The 23774-nt window shown below is 39.2% G+C and overlaps 1 protein-coding gene across 5 annotated transcripts in view; it reads right to left on the minus strand.

The window, feature by feature from the left end:
• LOC5564298 (serine/threonine-protein kinase 26) overlaps positions 1 to 23774 on the minus strand; it is a 242242-nt gene that overhangs the window by 100294 nt on the left and 118174 nt on the right. The gene's annotated exons all lie outside the window — the stretch shown is intronic.

Here is a 23774-nt window from a genome sequence, read left to right on the forward strand (position 1 = left end):
CTTACATTTCTTCAGGAGTTTATTTAGTTACAATTTTCCATAGAAACTCTTCGAGAATTTTCCTAAGGAAAAAAGAATAATTTTGTTTTGAATATCTCAAGAACACCTTGTTTTGTCAAATATAATCACTGAAATTATTCAGATATTCATCGAGAGAACTTTCAGATATTAAAAAAAATCGTCCACGGATTCCATCCGGTGATTCTTCCATGGATTTTCTTAGGACATTCTTCAAGACTTCCCAAGTAACCACAAGCATTAAGGCATTACCGTATTTTAACTTTAATTCAACGAGTGCAATGCATCATTGCTTTTATTCTGCAATATGCGTGCAGTAATGCTTTAATTCCATTTTATGAATGCAATGTAGCATTGTTCTGTTGTAGCAGTGAAATGTGCATTAATGGGTTATATACGGTCACCATTCAATGCTTCATTGCATCATCTTACTCAATGCTTCATCGCAACAAAAATGGCGAGATTTCATTGCTCTATTTATTGTAAACCTTCCCCTCACTCAGGCAAATAGACTATAGAAATAGTTGAATATCCCTTATGAAAATTCATCACAAGAAATCTTGTTGAAATTCGTAGATTTATCTTACGAGAAACCAGAATTTGAAAACAAAAAATAAGCAACAGCCTGCAATTGAACCAAAAACCTTACGATTGATAGGCCCGTGCGCACACCACATGGCTATCGACGATTCAATGTTGCGAGATGCTAAAACGATATATAAAACGTGAAGATTTAGCCCCACACAATGAAAACAAAACAAAATCTCAACAGCAAAAAAGCGACAGCCGTGGTAAACTTGTAAGTGCAACAGTCGTGTCCACTTACTTATTGCGCACTTCACCCCAAATTGGACTATCACAAAGTTTGTAGAGATCATTAAAACGTATTCGGTACACTTGTTCCTTGAACCACAAGGAATAAGTGCACTAAAAACACTATCATGATTCGACGTAATCTTGAGCTGCTTACACACTTTCAATCGACAATATTTATCACTGGGAATGAAAGGGAGCTGCTTGAAGTTGCACAATTTTCCCGGCCAAGACATCCAGCATTCATGGTCCGGAGGATAGGCGCGGCGAGTCATCGAAAACATCACACAATTAATTAAGGTTCAAATCCCAGCAACAGGGAGTAAACAAAATACACATATGAATCGGCAAAAAAAAAGCAATGCTGACCTGACATCCAACGAACAAAAAAATACAAACAAATTTTGTGTTTCTATTTTTAATCCTTTCCTTCATGCATTAAATACACTTTGGCTAAAGCTTTTATACGGTACAGACAGTAACTATACTTTAGCAATTGCCAGCATAGAGCTAGGAAATGTAGCCGTATTTACACTTTAATAGCGCCCTTTTCCACTTTAATACTGCATTAACGAGACATGTAATGCAGTATGACTTTATATGCCATATTTTATAGAAGCATATAAAGTGATATTAATGCAACTATATACAGCTGTACGGTTACTTGGGTTCCGTTTAGAATTTCTTGAGAAAAATCAAAAAAAAATCTCCAAAGAAGCCTCAAGTGATTTCTAAAAAAATGTTTTTCAGAATTTTTCAGATATTTTTTCAGGAATTACTCAGATATTTTTATTATAAATTCCTACAATTCTTAAAGAATAAGATTTCTTGAAGAAATCTTTGAAAATTTGTCCAAGTTTGCTTTCAGGAATTTCTTATGGAAATGCGAATGATTTTGTTTTTACATTTAAGAAAATGTGTTGAAATAATCGGAGGTATTTAGCAAATTTTAAAGTAACATTTAAATGGAACTTGAGTAGGTTCTAAAGTCACCCTTGATGAATAAGGGTTACTAGAAGAACTCATAGACCCTTGAGGAAATTTTAGAAGAGTTTCTAGTTAAATTTTAAGGATGAATGAAAAATAAAATAATCAAAACTTTGGATGACATCCTGCAGCATTTTCTCAAAGAACTCCTGGAAAAACATCGGACGAAATCACCTAAAAAAAACTGTAGAAAAATAATAAATCCTCGAGCTGTTCAGTGGAATACCTATAAGTAGATGAAAAACTGAATTTAGTATTATACCATTTAATTCCACTAGAAAAATCATAATCAGTGTTGCATTTTTTTTTCAAATTTTGAACGATTTTAAAAATTGTACATGACGATATGTGAATCCATTACTGATCAAATTTGGAGATATTCATAAAATTCAATCATGCACACTTAGATTAAATTACTGGGGTCGGTAAAATTTTACTGGGTTTGGGAACTACCGACAAAGTCAGTAAAATGAAAACTGTTGCCACGCGTAATTAAAAAGCAAATTTCACCATGTTTTATTTTTTATCGATATATGGTACAAAAAGAAAGCTCTCTGCAAAATTTCAGTGAAAAATCTCTGTTTTTCGATTTTTCACATACTGACTTTTTCGGTAGTTCCAAAACCCAGTTATTTTTACCGAACAGATTGAGTGTGTGTATTGGGAAGTCGACAAAATTTCTTATCCGAAAAGATCCTCACAGAACAATTCAAACAAATTCAAAACTCCTTACCGGAATCTCAAAAAGGCTATTCGAAATATCAAAATTTCTACGGTAATCTCAAAATACCTTTCGAAATATCAAAGCTGACAACGTTTTCCCATGATATTTATTCAAATTTTAATTAGGATTCCATTTATTTCAACAATCTCAAAGCATGAGTAGCAACCTTTGAAGCTAACTACCAGTAGCTTTGTAGTAAATGCTACTTTTATTCATAGCGACGCATTGTTTGTAGTATGTTCGAAATGTGTAGAAAGAGAAATGACACAAATATTTTCCACTCGTGTTCCACATATAGCGTACCGATAATGTAGTAAACTCAACTTTACTACATTTTATTCATACCGCCCAATGAATCAAACAGATGATGACTGCTGAGTTGCGTGATTGAAAACTCACGCATGAAAAGTTTCAGTCGTGAGATTCGAGAATTTGAGTTTCTCACAACACTGCAGTGCACTGCCTCTTGCTCACTTACACACGCATACAAGAACGAGGTTGTCGTTTCTTCATCCAAGTTGAGTGTGTCAATTTCCAATAGGCCAGGAGAAGAACATGAACTTGTCATTCCATTCCCTGTCAATTTTCATACAAAATCTACTTTTTCTCAGGTATAAATTCACTCTGGGTGAACCACTTCCCCTGGCCTATGCGCTTTCTACTTCTTCGCCGAGCGTTAAGTCAGACAACAACAGAATTATTCATTACCGACTCCGTGTGCCGAAGGCATCCGGTTTCAATAGCGAATGAATATTAACGTTCGAGTGGCATTCGTGTATGAGTGCTGATGAGCGCTCACTGAATGACAATACACCCGGCGGAATGATTGAGTGAGTGGAAATCCGTTCATTCAGCTTTTTTCAGTGATTGAATGCTGAACGTGTTCTTTCATGTCTCCCAGTTACAATCAGATTGGTTATCATTCCACTTCATGTATTCTTCGATTTTCGGGTTCACTCGGTTTTGCGATTCGACGGAATGCGTTCACCCCAGTTGCGTTCGGCTGTCACTGAACATAGGCCAGGGGAAGTGGTTCACCCAGAGTGAATTTATAGCTGAGAAAAAGTAGATTTTGTATGGAAATTGACAGGAAAAGGAATGACAAGTTCATCCACTTCTTCTGGCCTATTCGGTGGCAGCAGGTTTTTTTTTAATTTTCGGTAGTGTTCGGGTGAGTGAGTGAATTTTCCCATGCTTGCGGCATGCCAAAGTTGACCATTTTGTATGAACATCGGATTCCACTACTTTTATTCTGAACACAGCTGTAAATCGATATAGGAATAACTGAAGTAATCTTGTAAGAATTGGTTGTGTAACTGGAGAAATTTTGGAAAAAAAAAATCTGGTGAAAATACCGGAAGCATTTTTTAAGGTATTCTTGGAGGAGTTTCGTTAGAAATCCAATTTCTTGGAATAATATTCGAAGCAACTTCTGTAGAAATCTCTGTTGAACCTTTTTGAGGAATACCTGTTCAAATACTTAGAGATACTACAGAAAGACTTCGAGAAGCAATTTTCTGAACAAATTCCTGCAGGAAACCCTAAAGGTTTCTCGAAGGCTACCGTAAAGGAATTGACGCGTGGAGAGTAAGCTGTATTTCAGTTGGAACGTAATACCAAAAAGAAAGAAGGAGCTTATTATCAAATTAAAGAAGTAGGTCTTGGCCATGACCGCAAAACACTTCGAATATCATGTTTCAAATTTTCAATAATCAATTCTCACGCGCTTCATCCTTTGAGATGGTCCGATTCGATGCATATTGCAGCATCGTCCATCAACGGATTCATACCAGAAACTGAGCGAGACGCGGAGTGCAGTTGCACCACTACTGGCTACCGCCATCAATCTCCCGGTTAATACATATTGTGACATCTTTGGCGCTGTGCTGCGCTGCTGCACTACAGAGAGCTCTGTTGTCGCTACCGCTACCATGCTCGATTGGGAAAGCCTATCTACCAGCCATCGAATCATTATTGCTATTGGTTTGGAAAGTAGGTTCAGCGCCACCGCCGTAGAGTTTTGATTTTTTTATGCAACAAATAGAGACCGCGAGAGGCGACGACGTCAGGCCAGAGCTGCCGGTTGATGGTAACATTAAGTTTGTGATTCAAAGCCATTTCTAGTGGAGGCCATATGGCGGACTGTGTTGATTGGTAAACTGTTAATTTGCTTTGGCTATTTTCCCAAATTAAAATTGGTTACCATCGTGTGACGTAACCGGGATTAGTAATCAAATGCGAAGAGACACCATTTTTCGTAACCCAAATACAATGTTCTTATGGGAAATCTTTGAAAAATGTACACTTACATTCACTACACTGCCGTGAATCGCAAGACAGTCCCATCTGCATTTTTGTCATAATAGAGTTAAGTTCAGTTTTCAGCATATCTTCTAATGCTCTTTCAGCTGCATGCATGAGATAATATGATTTGTTCTGAGTCAAGTCAAATTGTCCCATTATGAAAAGTAACCGCATATCAGTCCCACAACAGATTTTCGCACCGTGTAACACAAAAATGAACCGTGTTTTGATCATCGTTATGTTTTTTTCGTTAATATGTCGTAGTGTAAAGCAAATTGTGAAAGTTTCACTAAGAGTTGAACATGTTTCAATCCTCTGGATTTTTTTGAATATTCGTATGGAAAACGAGTTTGGAAACTTCACAGCCCATTTTCTCAATGCCTACTTTTTACAGATGGTACTGATTTGCGATTCACGCCAGTACAGTGCTGGTAGCAGCCAGACATCAACATAAAAGTGACTTCAGTGATTGAGATTGATTTTTCCCAGTCCAAGTAATTATAGCTTAGCTTAGCTTAGCTTAGCTTAGACTGACTGCACATATCAATGGTTGCTATTCCGTGATTGACCGAAGTCAGTGAAAATGCACAAAGAATCAACTAGAAGTTCGGCTGGGATTGGCCATAATCTTATTCAGTGTGCATAATTCAGTGCCTCTATTTATACATGGTCAATAACGGCGCCGGCCACGTCCTTACAGTCAGGTGGGATTGGGGGAAGGACTGTTAGTGTGTAATCTTTGCTATTTGGAGACCGTGTTTGCCTCTCCATCTCCACAAAGGTTACTGGGAGGGATGTTTGTTAATGGGAAGGATCGTTGGGTCACAGGATTCACTTTGATAAGCGATTAGACCATGATAAATAATTATTTGTGAGATATAAACATGTTTATATGTAAATATAATATTTTCATTTGATATGAACAATACCTATGTAGAGAAAAAATATGCCGACACTTGAGGTGACGAACCTTTCAAAGTTTGTTGAATAAAGTGAACCTTTTGGAAGTCTACACTTGAAGTGTCGAACCATTCAAAGTTTTTTTTTAATTACAAAAAAGGTAAAAAGAAGAAGGTGTTTTTAATAAAAAAAAATTTAGGCAGAGATAATTTGTGAATCAGAGTTTATTTCGACACTCACAGTGACGAACCATTCATATTTTTTTGAAAAATCATTTTTACGTCTCACCGTTTTAACGATTAAAGGTGCGTTCATACATATTTTATAGATTAGAAACAATAGCATGAAACGAGCTCACCAATTGATCCGTCATCCTTGAGCAGCAACAATCCTCTTTCAGCTTCACTCGTTTGCTCAGCTATATAAAAGCACTCAGAGAAAATAGGCGCGCAACCCGTGAGGGAAAACAACTGACGACTGCTGGGGCCTTCTTGACGCACTCCCCAGGAGCAAGCGTCAACGTCGGAAGATCAAAAAGAACTCTGATTTTTCCCAGTCCAAGTAATTATTATGAAAAAAAGAACCCAATTTGCCATTCTTATGAAAAGGCTTTCTCAAGAATATTATTTAGTTAACTTCAACAAAGTAATCTAAATAAAATTAAAGATATAAAAAAACAAGACTTATGTTCGATGTATGTGTGACATGGAAACATTCCCAGAAACATGCTGAAAGTTTCCAGAATCCTACTTAGTGTCGCATGGATGCTAAATGCATGATTTGCGGAGTTTCTTTTCACGCCATGGACGTCTGTCCTGTGAATGAAGATACCAAAAAGTTTGTATGCACAAATTACGGGGGCAACCATAAGTCTAACTTTTGGGATTGTCATTGTTGCAAACGAATCGTTGAGGCTCATACCAGGCAGATGAACGGCAACGCCTTTCGTAGCCGGAATTCCCCAGGCAGAATCTCCAACAATTCTTATTTTTCAGTTATTATCAAGCTCATTAACGAGCTAATTTACTTCCGTCATTATTCAAATCTTTTAATTTTGAATGGATTTATCAAAGAAAATCCTATGCTAATATTGTCGCAGGTAACGTCCCCCATTTCAAAATGTCATTCTACGGGTAGCCGTTCTAATTGTTTCAAAACAAATGGAAATACCTCGCCGTAAAAGGCAACTTCTATTCCGCCTCTTCATCAATGGAAAATTCCAACAGAAGATCATCAGAAAATTCACCTACCTCTTGTTACATGTCTCCCTATGATTTTGATTTTTTAAATGAACAATTAAATCGTTGAAACAACGTAAGTGTGTGTAGCAAGAAACAGTTTCGCAGTTCATCAAACCAAATCGATAGAACCTTGCATCAAACATTAAATTCTTGTACAGTACCTTAATTTTCCAAAACACCTTGTTGGATTTACGAGCATGGCAATATATGACAAGAACCATCAAAAGAAAAATCCCCACATACATATGCAGGAAGGTAAACTGAGCCAAGTGCTAATTGCACAGTATCAAACCGATGAAGGCGATGAGCCGCCCGGTAATGGGGACCATTAAATGTGGCTGCGCAATTTTTATATTTTGCGCACGATCATAAACAACGTCCGTGTAATATGGGCCGCCTGCCTTCCTTGTGGCATCTTGGCACGGAATTTCGGCCGATGCGATACAGATTTAAGTATGGACCCTCGCTCGAGTAAGACCCCCGACCGTTCCACCAAAGCAACAGATGATGTTAATGGCTCGATGACGATGGATATCAGGTGTTTTTCTTATTCCCTCTGGGCATCGGATTCCCTCGGTTGATTGGTCTACATTTGAGCCACTAAAGGGGGCAATGAAGATATCCACCGTGAGACGATAATTCGCACCGCAAAATAAGTAACGAGATTGGATGGCGGTTGTAATTTGTACGAGTTGTATTGATACATCAATTGCGAATAAACGGCGATCGAACCGCAAGATTTCATGGGAAAGAAGCTAAAGCGATTGATTCGGGTATGATTCATTTGACGGATGCTCAAGCGATATAAAATTGACGATAATATAAATTGAAGGACTTCTGCTTGGTGATGGGGTGAAGAACTGACGGCAATCGGTTCATGGTAGCCAAAAAATTGTAGCTTTGAATTGTTTTATTTGGTAGAATATTGATGTTTTTCAAAAGGATCTTTTCGGGCTGGAAATATTCTTGGCTTTCTTACATGATACACAAATGTCTGTGTTGGGTTATGTCACCAACTCCGTTGAGCAAACACCTTTTTATGTTAGTGTGCTTTAAGCTACGAATAAGATTTTTATTAAATTCATTTAAGTGGTAATGGATTTCAGCGACTTCCGACTCCGAATAATGTGGATCTAGTGAACGTTACATAATTAGTTTGTGAATATTCAATTTCAGTTGTGTCGTACTTACGGTAGTAATATCTTATAGTTTAGGTTTACAATTTTGCACAGTAGTTTGTAGGATTAGATTTAGAAACTGTAAATAGCTGTAAATAGTAGAATGAGTACCTTGAACATAGTTTGACAATTATAATCACTAACCCTTATAGCTTTAAGTAGATCGATAATAGTAAGTTGGTAATTAAAGAACACTTTCTTCGACGACTTGTTGTGTATTTTCTGTTTTCTGCATGCTCACTGTTGTTGACGTTTCTTGGCTGTTCAGGTTACGGTCCACTACACATACAGATTCGACAGTGTTGCCGAGGCGAGGAGTTTCGTCGCAACATACCCCCGCCCGTAAACCTTCGTGAGGGTCTACAGCTCCAGATGAAATGGAACAAGGTTTACTTTTTCCCGCGACGTCCAGTACAGCTAGTTTTACAGCTGCTCTTCGTAATACTCCTGACGATGTTCGTACCAGTGCTTGTCGCACTCTTCCGTCTCGCCCAGGAATCACTTCTTCAATACGTCCTCGTACCCACTTATGTCTAGCTGTTCCGTCGACCACCAACACTAAGTCCCCGACTTCCAGCTCCTTCACATCCTCGAACCACTTGCATCTGCGAGTAATCATTGGTAGATACTCTTTGAGCCACCTTCGCCAAAGGTCGTCCGTAATGTACCTTGCTAGTTTCCAGCTGTTTCTCAGAACTACACAGCTGCCCTTCGGCTCGGTATACAAGAATTTTGACCCAGAAGAGTTTCCCAACAAAAAATGATTAGGTGTTAAGGCCTCCTGGTCAGCCGACTCTAATGGAATGTACGTAAGTGGCCTCGAGTTAATCATCCCTTCAGCTTCCGTTAGAATAGTTTCTAATGTCTCGTCATCGGGCTTACGTGGAGCTTCCATCACTGCTCCGATAGCGACCTTCACCGAACGCACAAGTCTTTCCCACGCCCCTCCCATATGAGGAGCGGCAGGGGGAATAAATTTCCACGTACATCTAGAGGTGGTGAACTTTTTTGCCATGGATCTGTTGTGCTCTCTTAGTTCATTGCTTGTACCTTGAAAGCATGTGGCATTATCAGACCAAAACTCTCTTGGATGACCTCTGCGTGACACGAATCGTTGAACTGCCATGATGCACGACCCAGTGCTTAGCGAGTGTACAATCTCTATGTGCACCGCTCTGATGGTAAGGCAAGTGAACACAGCCACCCAACGCTTCACGTTACTTCTGCCCATCTTCACAAGCAGCGGACCAAAGTAATCCAGTCCGGTATAAGTGAACGGCTGAATGAACGCTGTCAGACGCATCTCTGGAAGAGGCGCCATTACCGGCGATTTTGGTGTAGCTTTCGCAATGCGACAAATCGTACACACCCGTTCTACTTTCTCCAGCAGCCGTCGTAGTGCAGATATTTCGAATCGTTGACGTATTTCGTTGAATATAGTTTCACGGTTTGCGTGACGGAGACGACGATGATACCAATCAACGATTAGGAACGTTATAACATGTTGCTTAGAGAGTATGATAGGAAATTTAGCGTCCATGGATGCGTATGGTGCCGCACCGATTCGACCACGGCTTCGCAGTATTCCTAAATCGTCGATATACGGTAACTTTTTGTAGATTTCACTGGATTTGTTCACCGTCGGATGACGTCGCTCAGGTGGTCCTGATGTCTTATTAAGGATGGCGACTTCTTCTGCATTAGACTCACACTGAGCCGTTTTCAGCAATGCTTCTTCTGCTCGACGTAGTTCATTGCTGGTAAGGATGCCAAGTTCCAGATTTTCCCCGTTTCTACGCCTTTTGAGGTTGTCAATCCAACGAAGAACATACGCAGCCACGCGTAGCAACTTGGACCACTGGTTAAATCTTTCGAACACCATGCTTGAAGAGAAGTGTGCTAAGCTGAAGTGTACGGGTCGAAGTTCTTCATCAGTAATGGTGTTTTTCTGTTGTCTTGGCCATTGTTCTTCCGGGTTGTATAGGAAGGAAGGTCCATTAAACCATTGGCTATTCACCATTTCCTGTGGTCCGTTGTTCCATTTAGTGGCCAAATCAGCTGCATTAGTTTTCGATGGTACCCACCGCCATTCTGACTGTTGCGTGGATGACAAAATCTCTCCTATTCTAACGGCGACGAATTTGTGATATCGACGATGATCAGTAGCACGAACCCATGCTAGTACAGTGTTAGCGTCCGTCCAGCAGAAACGTTGACTTATCGGATATGAGTGTTGAGTTTGGATTGTTTCCATCAGGCGGGAGCCAAGGACAGCTGCCTTAAGCTCAAGTCTTGGAATAGAGAGGGCTTTCAAAGGCGCAACTTTGGTTTTTGAACCGACAAGTGCTACATGTATACCTCGCTCAGTTTGTAAATGGAAGTACACCACAGCTGCGTAGGCTGTGTCGCTTGCGTCTACAAATAGGTGAATTTGTAGACTGACGAAATCTTTTGGAAGAGAGCCAGGGAAATAGTATCGCGTAATGCGCAGTTGTTCTAGTTGCTGTAGCGATTCAGTCCATTGTTGCCAGCGGGCGTTGGTATCTTGAGGAATTTGTGCATCCCATTCCGTGCCTTTTATCCACAGTTCTTGGATTATAACTTTTCCATGCACCAAAAGATAGGATATGAGCCCGAGTGGGTCAAACAGACTCATGACTACTCTGGCAACTTCTCGCTTTGTGGGAACCCGACTGCTGTCCAAAAATGGGAGAATATCTTCACGAGCGCCAAGGGTGTAGGTGAACACGTCATCGCTTGGGACCCATTCCATCCCCAACACTGACTCAATTTTTCCAGCACGTTCGAGGTCCAAGTTTTTTGATTCCGTTTCTACTGGTTCTCATATGCCTTGCAAAACTGCAGGTTCGTTGGACAGAAAGCGACGAAGAGTAAAGCCACCTTTAGAGTGTACAAGTTTTACCTCATTCACAACACTCACCGCCTCTGAAATCGTCTCGAAACTGTCCAAATAGTCGTCGACGTAGTGCTTATCAATGATTGCTGTTACTGCTCGCGGATATTCTTCGGTGAACTCTTGTGCGTTAAGGTTCTTCGCGTACTGTGCCGACGCCGGTGAACAGGTGGACCCGAAGGTGGCCACGTCCATTATGTAGACCCTGGGAGGATCCGTTGGCTGCTCTCGGAACAGGAAGCGTTGGGACTGGCAATCTGGTGCGCGAATTTTGATCTGGTGGAACATTTCCATTATATCCCCGGTGACGGCCACAGGATACTGTCGTAATTGGCATAGGACTTTTGGAAGAGGGGTCAAGAGATCCGGCCCTTTCAGAAGTTGAGAGTTGAAAGACGTATCACCTACTTTCGCTGCTGCGTCCCAAATCAATCTCACCTTTCCAGGTTTTCTGGCATTGGGTACCACGCCCAGTGGAAGGTACCAAACGCGTTTCGAGTCAACAGATGTCAATTCCCACAAACTGGCTCGGTGCGCATAACCCTTTCGTTCATAATCTGCGATCTGATCACGGACACACTTCTGCAATGCCGGTTCACGGTTTAACCGACGTTCAAGCGATTCTAGGCGGCGAACGGCCATTGGGAAGCTATCAGGAAAGTTCAGGTCGTCTGTCTTCCAAAGTAAACCTGTTTCGAAATTTGATCCCGATCGTGTACGTTGTGTTGTATCTTTCAACAGCCGCTTGGCCCGTTGATCTTCTATTGGTTCGACAAGATTGCCACGCTCAGTGCAACCGATCTCCTCGAGGGTGAAATAGTCTCGAAGTTGATCGTTCATTTCCTGATCCGACACGGAGGCGGCAGCGACGTGAAAACCGACAATTGCTGAATGAGACGTTTGGTTCGGAACACATCCATAAATGCTCCACCCCAAACGACATTTCGCTCCGATAGGATCAAGTGAACCTCCTTCTCGTAGTTTCAGTGGAACCGGCCAATCTGAGGTTGTCCAGTCCAATAAGTATTTTTGGTTGAACTAGCTCGTAATCCTCTATTGGCAATCCTCGCAAGTGTGGAAAACGACGTGCTAATTCCTTGTACTTTAGGCTTTGGGTGGGCAAAACCAAACGACCAACCGTGCGAGCGTGGCTGAGTGTGTATCGAGTATCGATACCCTTACCGGATATATCGAGCTGTACTTGCTGCGATTTGGATTCGACCCTGCTTACGTTTCCGGTCCACTTTAGTGTTAACGGTTGTTCTTCGCCGGTAATACCTAGTCGCATAGCCACGGAGTCTTCTACAAGTGTGTACGACGACCCTTCGTCGATAAAGGCGTAGACGGTCTGCGAAGTGTCACGACCATATAACACCACTGGTATGATTCGAAAGAGTGGCCATTGGAAGTTTCCACAAATAACGTGACTTGGTGAGACGTTTACTGTTTCTGGAGGGCTCGAGGAATGAAGAAGCGTGTGATGTCTTTGACGGCAATTGTCTACGCTGCATCCGCTCCAGGATCGGCAAGGCCATTTGCCGTGGTTATTAAGGCAGGTTCGGCAGAGTCCTTTTTGCTGAACCAGAGTCCAACGTTCGTCGACGCTGGCTGCGATGAACTGTTGACATTCGGCCACCCTGTGACCCGTTCTTCCGCACGCAGTGCATTGTTTGCAGGCTTAGAACTTGTAGGAGTAGTAGCGAAATTGGTAATTTGATTGCAATCTGTTGAGTGGGCTTGGAGCACAGCCGTATTTCCGCTCCTTTGCCTGCCACTTCGAGTATCCGTTGATACTGTGTACTTCTGGCTTGCGTTGAAGCTTGGAAGAGTGAAAGAAACTTCGCTGGCTGCAGTTACCAATCCTGACATGAATTCACCGAAGGTTGCGAGAGTCGCAGCTTGATGCTTGGCTTTGAACATAGCCCAATCGAGTCGCATGGAACCTGGTAATTTTTCCACAAGTTCCTGCATGAGTACTGGGTTTGTCAAATGGTTGTATTGGTTCGCTGCCTTGAGATGGTCGACCAAGTTTTGCACAGCTAGACCGAAGTGCATGACGCTCTCGAGATGGTCGTGCCTTGGAGATGGAATTCGATTAATCTTGCTCAACATTGAACGAATGAGGAGCTCCGGTCGTCCGAAAAGGGTGCGCAAAGTTTCGATAACGTGCGGAACGCTAGCCGGGAGGAGTAAACGGCTCCTCACTGATTCCAGGGCATTTCCTTTCAGCGATCGCTGAAGACGAACGAGGTTTTCGGCATCCGAATAGCCACAGGTTGCCGAAGACTGGTCATAGTTACTTATGAAAATCGGCCAGTCTTCCGGGTTTCCGTCAAACACTGGCAGATCCTTCCCCAAAACCTGTCGTGCTGCGATTTGGGCCTGTGACAGAGTTCGTGTAGGATATGTGGGTAAGTTTGTGGTGGGAGGCGATAACGGAACGAAGTCGGGTGGTACGACAAACGACGACTGTGCATTGACATCGACCGGTGGTACAAGTGTAAGCGGCTGAGCAGGCTCCTTCCGTGGGTCTTCGGAAATCCGAATAATGTTGGGTTTGACAGCATCCCGAACATGATTCCCGTCAGATCTTCCAGTAATGTCCTGATCGTTCAGCCAGTTATGCACCTTTTGCCGGGAGCTCACCACCGATCCACTTCGGCTGCTTGCTTCCGCCAATTGTCGTATGATTTCCTGACGTTTCTCTAGCGATTCTCTCCTCACTTGTTGTTGTTTCCGTTTAGCGTCTAGCTCCTCCTGCAACTTTCGCTCGCGAATTTGTTTCGCCTCTTCGGCGAGCTTCTTTTTCTCTTCCAACTGGCGTTCTTCTTCTTCCAACAAACGTTTCTGGATTTCTTCCTGATCTCTTATCTCTTGTTCCTGCAACAGTTGATCTTCCTCGATAAGTTTCAGCTGTTCAGCTAACATTGCCGCACGTACGCTGGAGGTTACACTACCGGCCGGATCAACAATCTTCTTCCCTTTTTTCGAGCTTGCCTTGGAACTTATCTTCGAACCTACCTTTGCTCCCTTGGAGCGCAAATCGCCGGAAGGGATCTTGAGACGATCGTTGGACACCCCTGGGTGATTACATCGCTTACAAATGTACTTAACATCCGACCTTCGAACTTGTTCGTCGACACCGGCGCATCCAAAATGCTCCCAGAGCATGCAGGACTCGCACTGCACCATCTCGCCTTCTGCAGAGTCCTTCCGGGAACATGACTGGCAATTACGAGGGGAATCGTTGCGGGTTTCCATACTTCCGATACCCACAAATTTCTTAAAGAAATTGTTGGGTTATGTCACCAACTCCGTTGAGCAAACACCTTTTTATGTTAGTGTGCTTTAAGCTACGAATAAGATTTTTATTAAATTCATTTAAGTGACTCTAATTCAAGGGCTTACAAATTTGGTGTTTTAAATCTGGAAGTGGTAATGGATTTCAGCGACTTCCGACTCCGAATAATGTGGATCTAGTGAACGTTACATAATTTGTTTGTGAATATTCAATTTCAGTTGTGTCGTACTTACGGTAGTAATATCTTATAGTTTAGGTTTACAATTTTGCACAGTAGTTTGTAGGATTAGATTTAGAAACTGTAAATAGCTGTAAATAGTAGAATGAGTACCTTGAACATAGTTTGACAATTATAATCACTAACCCTTATAGCTTTAAGTAGATCGATAATAGTAAGTTGGTAATTAAAGAACACTTTCTTCGACGACTTGTTGTGTATTTTCTGTTTTCTGCATGCTCACTGTTGTTGACGTTCCTTGGCTGTTCAGGTTACGGTCCACTACACATACAGATTCGACAGTGTTGCCGAGGCGAGGAGTTTCGTCGCAACAGTCTGTATATCAAGTAAATCTCTCAGTAGCTCTGAAAGTGCTCCTTAGACTTTAAATATAGGAACATGCTTAAATCTAAGTAGTGGCGAAGTAGTATCAAGATGGAGCAACACCCAAGAAAAATGTATGCTAACATCTTTTCTTATTATACTTAGTTTTTACACAAAACAAAGTTTAACATGTCATGAAATCTGCCAACATTAACCAAAAAATTCAACTAGAAATTCGAATGATGACACCGGTCCGGCTGGGCAACACCGGGAAATTCAACACTTAGTCCAAGGTCATGCAACTCTTGGAGGAGCCGGCCACTCTACCATTACGAAAGCACTACTCGCCGACTGGAACTAAACGTATACGCAAAAAATAAGCAAACACCTGTCGTTCAACACAGTTTACCTTCGGAAATAACAACAACGCTAACAGCAACAGCAGCAGTAAAAAAATCCAACCAAAAGGCAAACCACCAGCGAGTTACTTAAGTTTCGAATTTTCAAATTTCATTTCTCTTTCGTTTCGGAGGGAAATAATTATTCTGTAATTATGCGCACGCCGAATTAGAAACCCATTGCACTGGCAAGCCGAATGCCAACACTCTCTTCCATTATTTTAGCGTTTTTTTTTGCTTTTTCGATTCGATCGGCGTTAGTTGTTCATTTTTTGTCTTGCGTGCATGCGATCCACGACTGCCGTTGAACGATTTGGGAATATACGAAAACAAAAACTTCGTCGTGCAATACACCGGTTCACTACCGTTGTTGGAGTGCAGTGTGTGAAACATCTAGATGAGAAATGGAATCAAAATTGCAGTACGCAAAGTAACTTTTTCTAGATTTCTGAATAATTCACCTACACGGATGAAAATCGAAACCCAAAATCCTGAAAAATAAAGCATGAAATTCATAAATTGGATTCGAGACGACAAATCATGATTTCAAGAGCCATAATAAAGTTTCCGCATAAATGTGACTCTAATAAATGATAAAGAAATGGGCTTTGACGGAACTAGAAGAAATAATCCTTGAGAGATTGCAACATTTTTTTCTTTTCTGAGATCCATCAATGCCTTCAGAAATCCGTCTATCGATTCTCACAGAAGTATATCGTAGAAATCTTGAAGGAATATATCTTGGTACGTGCAGCAATTCCTGAAGACCATTCTCCAGAAAATTTTTGGAATTTATAGGAAAGATTCCAGAATCCAGGAGGAAATGTGTGTAATCGGAGGTATCACTGAACTAATTTCTGTAGCAATTTATGCAGGAATCGTTCATTAACTTCTGAACAATCCATGTAGATTGTTTGAGACATTTTTGGAAGTAACCGCAAAAGTAATATTTGGATGAAATTCTGGAGAAATTTTTCGATAAGGGAGCATCCATAAATGATGTACCATTTTTTTGGTATCCTTTCCAATTGGCGCAGCTAGGAATCCCTCTAAAAATTCCTTCATTGAATTTTCAGAAATCTAATCAGTGATCTTTTAAAACTATCTTTAGGAACACTTCTATTATTTTTTGGTGAGGTATCATAAAAAATTCAAAAATAAAAGACTTTCGTCTCCTGGAAATTGATTAACGAATTACTCTAGTGTTTGTTTACCCTTCTTATTGTGGAAATCATCCAAGACATTTCTCAGACATTTTTTAGATGTTCTACAAATTTTGTTCTTTCAAACATTGGTACGGAAATATTCCAATAGTTTAGGCAGAAAATCTATTCAATGAAAAGTAATTCAATTAAATTTGATTCAATTCCAAAAATCACAGTGCATTTATGAAATTCTCCATCGGTGTCTTCTGGGAATCCATCTGAATTTCATCTTTCTCAAGTTTAGGAATTGAACTTGCAGTTTCTTCAAAATCTATTCCAGGGACTACACCAGATTTTTTTTTAGTTTTTCTTATAGAATTTATCTAGGAATCATTCAGTAGTTCTGTTTGATCTTTCGACCTTGACGCTTGCTCCTACGGGGACGAGCAACGGAGGCAGGATCAAACATGTCGCGCGTCGGTCTAGTAAGTGAAAAAGTGGCATGATCGGTTAGGGTAAGTGTTCCCTTAGTTGTGGGTGTTCCTATAGTTGCGGTAATGCCGTTTTCACTGATTTTATTACATTAGCGACAGACCCGACACTGCCAATCGACGTAATGGCTTGTTTATACACGGAATAGTTGAAAAGAGCGTTCAAATTGCTTTAAAACTGATGGAATATCACAAAAATTGCTAAAACTTTTCTTACTTGTACCAATAGTTGCGGTAAAGTGTTCCTATAGTGGAGGTTCCCATAAGAAAACAACAGATACCGCAACTATAGGAACACAAATTAAAAATATACCTCAACTAAAGGAACAGTCTACCAATAGTGGAGGTATTATTTTTCACTGACATACCGTGGATTACTGCGATGAAACCATTTTTCTCATTAAGTAAATGTTCGTTACATTCCGTTGCAACATTAACATGTGCGTTAATTGCGCTTCTCGAATTTAGGCGATTAAATGAAGTTCAGTCGTGCTTAGTACCTCCACTATTGGTACATCTACCCTAGTTCTTTTTGATCCTTTGACCTTGACGCTTGTTGCTGGGCAGTGCGTCAAGAAAGCCAAGTTTTTTTTTCCTTTTCGGGTCGCGCGCCTTTTTTTCTGAGTGCTTTTATATAGCCGAGCAAACGAGTGAGGCTGAGAGTGGATTGTGGCTGCACAGTGAAGGATAAAGGATCAATTGGTGAGCTCGTTTCATGCTACTATTTCTAATCTATAAAATATGTATGACTGCACATTTAATCGTTACAATTGTGGGACGTAAATATGAATTTTCAACAAACTATGAATTGTTCGTCACTGTGAGTGTCGACACAAACTCTGATTCATGAATTATTTATGTTTCACTTTTTTTTTTATTTTCAGAACACCCCTTTTTACCTTGGTTCGACACTACAAGTGTAGACTTGCGAAAAGTTCACTTTATTCAACAAACTTTGGATGGTTCGCCACTGTAAGTGTCGGCATAAGAATAAGAGTGTTCTATGATGTTCCAACCAATCAAGTTTTTTGTTTCTTTTCAAATAAGTAAAATATAATAACGCATGCTTTCGTCCTGACAGCTGTAGGAATGTTACATTTAGGTATTTGTTCAACAAACTTTGAATGGTTCGTCACCTCAAGTGTCGGCAAAATTTTCCACTACATAGAAATTGTTCATATCAAATGAAAATATTATATTTACAAATAAGCATGTATATATCTCACAAATCATTATTTATCATGGTCTAAGTGAATCCTGTGACCCAACGATCCTTTCCATTAACAAACATCCCTCCCAGTAACCTTTGTGGAGATGCAGAGGCAAACACGGTCTCCAAATAGCAAAGGTTACACACTAACATTCCTTCCCCCAATCCCACCTGACTGCAAGGACGTGGCCGGCGCCGTTATTGACCCTGTATAAATAGAGGCACTGAATTATGCACATTGAAGAAGATTATGGCCAATCCCAGCCAAACTTCTAGTTGATTCTTTGTGCATTTCCATTGACTTCGGTCAATCACGGAATAGCAACCATTGATATGTGTAGTCAGTTTAAGCTAAGCTAAGCTAAGCTAAGCTAGAATTTATCTAGGAATCATTCTATAAATATTCCTATATAGATCTTTTGGGATATTTCTTCATTTAATGCATGAAGACACAAATATTAGAAAATATTTTTATGGGGCTTAAATGCATAAACCTTTTTCTAATGCAATAATTGGAATACAAGGATGTCCAGAGCAACATCAATACCAATTTTCAAAAGAACTCCTTACGAATTCCTTAAGAATTACTTTGAAAAATGGATTTAATTCCACTAATAAAATCTGGTGAATAAATTAGAGGTTACTGGTGGTATTCGGGAAGGTTAGCTTATTTAAGCGAAACATGTTTTTAACACGACTCATAGTGACGGGTCCGACAAAACCTCAAAAACGTCCCAAATCGCTTGATAATGGAAAAATATTACCTATCTTGGATACCTGTTATCAGCTCGCAAATTAAAAATTCGATTTTCTAGTGGAATTTGTCCAAATTAAGTTTTTTCATCCAATCTAATAAAAAAGCTATTTCCAAGTAACCACTAGCCCGCTAATTCGCCTTTTTGGTCTGATAGGGCTGTTATACGGCTAATATAGGACATACCAGCTCTATAAACGCCCTATATTAGCACGGAAGGCGAATTAAAGTGCTATTTGGTTACTTGGGTTGTTACGAAAAATGGATGTAATGCAGAAATGTGCACAAAAACCTGAACAAGTGATACAAATTTAAATTTCTTTCAGTAATTTCAGTAAAATTTTAAACGAGTTATGACACATGAAACAGATTTGAATGATGAAATAAATAAATTGTAATGAAAATGAGAATGAAATTTTCATCTCTAGGGGCAAAAAGGGTCAAGAAAAAGTTTTAAAAATTTACCAAAACTTTAGAGAAAGATAGTAAAAAACATTTTTTGCTACAAAAACAATGATGCATAATATGTTAAAAATTATGGTACTTCGGAGTGCATATAAATACTAATAACTTTCAAGTGTAGTGAAAAAAATTATTAAACTTTTAGATTTTATGAGATAATTTTGCAACCAAAAATAGGGTGCTCATTTTACCCCACTAGTAAAAAATCGACTCAAAAAATGGCAAATTTTGAAAAATCACTGATTCATTCGAGAACTTATAAGACAACGGAAAGCATACGGATCTAGTGTATTCATCCAAAAATAGTTGGAAATCATGCAAAAATCTGAAGATTTCATAAAATTTTCAGCATTTTCATCGATTTTTTTTAAGGTGTCTGAACTGCCCCAATTACCCCTATGCAATGCAATGATATACTTTCATGAGCTTTGCTTCAACAATTTTGAGCAAAAACATGGTTTTGAGAAACTGTAAAACGATGATGGCTATTTTCCTTTTAAGGAAAAGGTTGCTTTTAAGCATTTTATGGCATATTTAAATTTGAAAAGATCTGATAAATTTTGCTGCTCATGAAAATATTATGTCCCAGAAAAAACTTAGAAAAATTAATTTTGGTTATCAAACAAAATCCTTACAAAACTTGTAGGTGGAATTTTAAACGGAGTATCAAAAATAATCCTGGAAAAGTATCTGGCAGAGCTATTTAAGATTTTCTGAGAATACTAAAAAACGTATTGTCTTGAAAAGTAAATGGTGGCATTACTAGAAAAAAAATTATATAGTGATAAAGCGTCAAAACATTTTTTTTTTCAAGATATTCAGTGCATTTTTGGAACTGTTAAAAATTGTTACTGAGATTTAGGAACATTTCTGGTAAAAAACTCTGGTACAAAGTTATGGTGAAATAGAGGAGAAAAAGTCGTTGATATCTCCTAGAGTGGGTTTTCCCAACCGATGGTCCGCGGATCCCTACGGGCCGTGACGATTACTCAGGGAGTCCACAAAGACGTTGTTAATAAGTATCGTTCATCCTGATCGATGAATACATGTGAGGAATCTCTTACCTCGCTTAATTCACGTGAGATCGTTATTCACAGATTTAGATTTTTGTTATTTTAAGGATATCGAAAATTTTAAGATCAGCGATAACTAAGCAATTTGCTGCGTAGAAACTGAAATTATGAAATGTCATTCTGTCAAGAATAGATTACATAACTAATTTTAACCAGTGTTGATAGACTCACACTCAAAATCTCAATCAATACGCTCTCCCGTGAGAGCAAACTCACTAGAGATCTGCTTTGCAAATCTCACGCTTGAGATTTTGATGCAAAATCAACTCAATCAACTCAAACCGTAAAAAATGATTCAGTCGCAAAACCCGGCAAAAATTCGTGAAACCCGAATGTTGTTGTTTACGTTAGAAAGGATTAACATAATTTTACCAGACTAACAAGAAATTATTGCCGTGTGTGAGTAAACTGTGGAAATACGAGACAATAAGTTGAAAAGGTGAGCCAACTCATCCATGATTTTTTGACTGCTGAGTTGCATGATTGACAACTCACACATGAAAAATCTCAAGCGTGAGTTGTGAGAAATTGAGTTTTTCACAACACTGATTTTAACTCACTGGCTCACTATTTTTTTCAGTTCGAGTTTGAAATACAAATAAAATTGTCCATGGTATATTCGTGGCGTAATTTCTAGCGGTTTTCCAATGATGTACTAATGATATTTTTTTTCTCGTTCACTCTCATTTGATTATAACAGTGCAATACTAATGTTTTAAGGAAGATTTTCACTACAGATCGAAAGACAATGTCCTTGGCTTACGTTTCATACAAAAAACGCAGCAGAAGAGGTTAATGTGGCTTAGTTATTGATGGAAGAAAAAGTAAACAATTTCAATAGATACGTCTTTATGAAATATTACACGAGAAATCCTTGGGATCACCTGATGAATGCTTCAAGTCTTGTGAAAGTCTGTTAGAAAAATTCTCGAAGACAATTTTCATACTCCTGGGAATGTATTGTTGACAAATTTCTGTCGGGAGTTACGTTGGGTTGGTAGGATTCCTTTCGGAAGTTCCTTATCGGAAACATATTTGATGAGTTCCTGGAAATATTCTTAGTAAACTAAGTTTGCTTCAGATTAATTTACTAAACTTCTTGCAACTTCTATGATGGATTACAGATGTGTCTCTTGGGTGTGCCTGTCGATGATATCTGACGATTTATATTATGATCAATTGATGGCGTTAATAAACTTCGATAAGTTTAATTTCGAGAACATTAAGAAGGGTCCGCGGGATGACTGTGGAACTTTATTGGGGGTCGCAACATCAAAAAGGTTGAGAACCGCTGCTAGAGAAACTCCAAGTGGATGTATAGTAATTAATGTAATTAATTTTTAATTGAATTTCAGGATTAATTTTCAATGGAGTTTTACAAAGTTCCTAGAGATGTTGTAATCTTGAGAAAAGCTTGTTTATGGTTATTGAGATATCCTTAAAGTCCCTCAATAAGGATACATAATCTTTTAGCATAATTATGATTTAAAGGCTTTCACAGTCTAGGGAAATCAAAACGGAAACTTTTCGTTTTAATTTCCCAAGACTGCGAAAACCTTTAAATCCCAGTTAAAATCCTTCCAGTCGAGTATCCTAGATCAACACAGATTTTAGCACAATATTACCACAATCAAGTGCATTTAATGTTGAATGTCATATCTCTATCGGGTGATATGGAATATGGAATATATTCCCTCAAATGATTATATTTTTTTATTTAATATTCAACATTATTAAAATTTTCTGGGGGCCTGCATTGTAGACCATTTTTCCATACCAAAAGCATGGTTCGTCGCAAAACCGTGGACTACCGCAAAAATTCTACGTCATTAATGGACGGCCCAAAGTCTAAGGAGGAACTTTATGAGGAGTAAATGGAAAAAAAAACTTGTAATAAAATCCTTGAAGAGTTCCAAAGAAGTGGGGTTTTCTGGAAAACTTCCTGGAGGAATTTATGAAATATCTCCTAAAAAACGGTGGCATTGAGAAAAAAAATGGAGGAATTCATTGCTAGGAGAATTTCTGGAGGAATCTCTAGGAGAATTTGTTCAAAATAAATCAGGAATAGTCTAGACGATTAACGTTATATAGAAATTCCTGACATTGATTACAAAAATGGCTTATCTTCAAGAGATTTGAGATCAAAATCAGGTTCTGCTATAATTAGGCTATCAAGGATGAGTGACAAAATCTTCAAAATTCCATCAACTGGTGATCATTCCACAAATTTTTTGTATGAATTTTGGAAATGCGAAATTATTTCGGTGGGTCACTGGGTCAAATCGGGTAAAAATGACACCAACTTTCTTTTTAATCAACTTTAACGCCACTTATTAGTATAATTCTGACTCCAACTTAACTTGTTTTTAAAGTTTCGACTACGGACGTTATTGGAGAGCTAAATTAGACACTGAGACCAGCTTTAACCTTGCGTGTTTTGTCGATTATTCATTGAACCTCCTTAGAACCGGCCGAGGATGAGTCAATTTTAGTTTTTTTGCATGCAAGTAAAATTCACCCGATGGATTTTGAGCTAAAAATATGTTCTAAGTATATTTATTTGTTTGTCTATATGTAATCCATGGGTACTAAAAATAAGTGCATAACCATGGACAGTTCTGATTGAAAGTTATGAACTAGAACAATAATTCAATACTGCGGCGAAGTACATAAAAATCAAATTTACCGCTGCATAAAAACAGAAAATTTCACTTAACATCCGAAAAAAAAAAGATTCCACTCCCAAGTGGTTTATCTCTGTGGTCAGCAGTGCAGCGCTATCGCTGTAAAACAATGGCACGTTTCTACAAACTCCGAGTTGCCTCTGGCGCATATAACCGTCCCACAGTGGTGCAGGTTTGAGAAAATCGTTACAAAAAGGTCGTATTCTCAATTTTTCACTATTTTAGCCCATGAAAAGTGTCTCGACAATATGTAGGGTCGACGATCCTATTTTAGGCATACCTAATTTTCACATTTTGATTTTTTTTGGACAAAATCGGTGTGTTTTTCATACTCAGCAAAGAGGAATCTTCTCTTATCTTTTTAATTTATTCCTTTCTCTTGTAAGCGCGTTTGAGCAAGATATCTCCGTGGGGAGTGGTTTGTATGGTATAAAGAAGCTGAACAGCAATTATTTGTCATACCTACAATAATATCTGTTAATTTAACAACGACAGATGAAAATAAAATGAGTTATCGACCAAAAAAATATTCTGAAACCCAAATATGCATTGAAACCCATGAAATAGGTAATCGTAATAGGTAATAGGTAATCGAGGTTTGAATCAAAAATTAAGGTTTTTGAACATGTACAGCAA

Source organism: Aedes aegypti, chromosome 2, assembly GCF_002204515.2.
Source record: "Aedes aegypti strain LVP_AGWG chromosome 2, AaegL5.0 Primary Assembly, whole genome shotgun sequence".
In the NCBI taxonomy this organism is placed as follows: domain Eukaryota; kingdom Metazoa; phylum Arthropoda; class Insecta; order Diptera; family Culicidae; genus Aedes; species Aedes aegypti.